This window comes from Styela clava, unplaced genomic scaffold (genome assembly GCF_964204865.1).
Source record: "Styela clava unplaced genomic scaffold, kaStyClav1.hap1.2 HAP1_SCAFFOLD_55, whole genome shotgun sequence".
NCBI classification, from domain to species: Eukaryota; Metazoa; Chordata; class Ascidiacea; order Stolidobranchia; family Styelidae; genus Styela; species Styela clava.
The window spans coordinates 80,001-82,500 of NW_027556745.1; positions in this window are offsets into that span (position 1 = coordinate 80,001).

Genomic DNA, 2,500 nt, shown 5'->3' on the forward strand with positions numbered 1-2,500 from the left:
AAGACAGTAAACTCGAATGAGCCATGAAAGAGCGGTGCGGGGCCGGTCGGAGCGCACCCTTTTCTCGGTGGCTGGCGGGCGAGAGAGTGCTGCGTCGCCGGCATCGGCGTCGAAAGAAGCCGAGCCAAAAAAAGTTAAAGTTCAAACGTGCAAGCATACTAACCTAACCCTAGGTAAGGCATGTCAGAGCGAAAGACAGTAATTTCGAATGAGCCATGAAAGAGCGGTGCGGGGCCGGTCGGAGCGCACCCTTTTCTCGGTGGCTGGCGGGCGAGAGAGTGCTGCGTCGCCGGCATCGGCGTCGAAAGAAGCCGAGCCGAAAAAAGTTAAAGTACAAACGTGCAAGCATACTAACCTAACCCTAGGTAAGGCATGTCAGAGCGAAAGACAGTAATTTCGAATGAGCCAAGAAAGAGCGGTGCGGGGCCGGTCGGAGCGCACCCTTTTCTCGGTGGCTGGCGGGCGAGAGAGTGCTGCGTCGCCGGCATCGGCGTCGAAAGAAGCCGAGCCAAAAAAAGTTAAAGTACAAACGTGCAAGCATACTAACCTAACCCTAGGTAAGGCATGTCAGAGCGAAAGACAGTAATTTCGAATGAGCCAAGAAAGAGCGGTGCGGGGCCGGTCGGAGCGCACCCTTTTCTAGGTGGCTGGCGGGCGAGAGAGTGCTGCGTCGCCGGCATCGGCGTCGAAAGAAGCCGAGCCAAAAAAAGTTAAAGTACAAACGTGCAAGCATACTAACCTAACCCTAGGTAAGGCATGTCAGAGCGAAAGACAGTAATTTCGAATGAGCCAAGAAAGAGCGGTGCGGGGCCGGTCGGAGCGCACCCTTTTCTCGGTGGCTGGCGGGCGAGAGAGTGCTGCGTCGCCGGCATCGGCGTCGAAAGAAGCCGAGCCGAAAAAAGTTAAAGTACAAACGTGCAAGCATACTAACCTAACCCTAGGTAAGGCATGTCAGAGCGAAAGACAGTAAACTCGAATGAGCCATGAAAGAGCGGTGCGGGGCCGGTCGGAGCGCACCCTTTTCTCGGAGGCTGGCGGGCGAGAGAGTGCTGCGTCGCCGGCATCGGCGTCGAAAGAAGCCGAGCCGAAAAAAAAAGTACAAACGTGCAAGCATACTAACCTAACCCTAGGTAAGGCATGCCAGAGCGAAAGACAGTAATTTCGAATGAGCCAAGAAAGAGCGGTGCGGGGCCGGTCGGAGCGCACCCTTTTCTCGGTGGCTGGCGGGCGAGAGAGTGCTGCGTCGCCGGCATCGGCGTCGAAAGAAGCCGAGCCAAAAAAAGTTAAAGTACAAACGTGCAAGCATACTAACCTAACCCTAGGTAAGGCATGTCAGAGCGAAAGACAGTAAACTCGAATGAGCCATGAAAGAGCGGTGCGGGGCCGGTCGGAGCGCACCCTTTTCTCGGTGGCTGGCGGGCGAGAGAGTGCTGCGTCGCCGGCATCGGCGTCGAAAGAAGCCGAGCCGAAAAAAGTTAAAGTACAAACGTGCAAGCATACTAACCTAACCCTAGGTAAGGCATGTCAGAGCGAAAGACAGTAATTTCGAATGAGCCAAGAAAGAGCGGTGCGGGGCCGGTCGGAGCGCACCCTTTTCTAGGTGGCTGGCGGGCGAGAGAGTGCTGCGTCGCCGGCATCGGCGTCGAAAGAAGCCGAGCCAAAAAAAGTTAAAGTACAAACGTGCAAGCATACTAACCTAACCCTAGGTAAGGCATGTCAGAGCGAAAGACAGTAATTTCGAATGAGCCATGAAAGAGCGGTGCGGGGCCGGTCGGAGCGCACCCTTTTCTCGGTGGCTGGCGGGCGAGAGAGTGCTGCGTCGCCGGCATCGGCGTCGAAAGAAGCCGAGCCGAAAAAAGTTAAAGTACAAACGTGCAAGCATACTAACCTAACCCTAGGTAAGGCATGTCAGAGCGAAAGACAGTAATTTCGAATGAGCCAAGAAAGAGCGGTGCGGGGCCGGTCGGAGCGCACCCTTTTCTCGGTGGCTGGCGGGCGAGAGAGTGCTGCGTCGCCGGCATCGGCGTCGAAAGAAGCCGAGCCGAAAAAAGTTAAAGTACAAACGTGCAAGCATACTAACCTAACCCTAGGTAAGGCATGTCAGAGCGAAAGACAGTAAACTCGAATGAGCCATGAAAGAGCGGTGCGGGGCCGGTCGGAGCGCACCCTTTTCTCGGTGGCTGGCGGGCGAGAGAGTGCTGCGTCGCCGGCATCGGCGTCGAAAGAAGCCGAGCCGAAAAAAGTTAAAGTACAAACGCGATGCTAATGAGCGAGCCGTTGTCTCGACTAATATGTAGGGGGCGTTCGATCGAGCGTCTGGCTTGAGCGCTTGTCGGCCTAGCAGAACGGTCGCATTGTTATGCCCGGGTTTTAGGCACCGCTGCAGGCGGCCGGCAGAGCTCTTGTTTGTGCGAAACTGAATGGATCGAGCCCGAGAGAGGGCGAGCAAAGAAAAAACGCAAATCGCTCCGCCTGGCACTGCCGGCGAGAGCGTGGACGT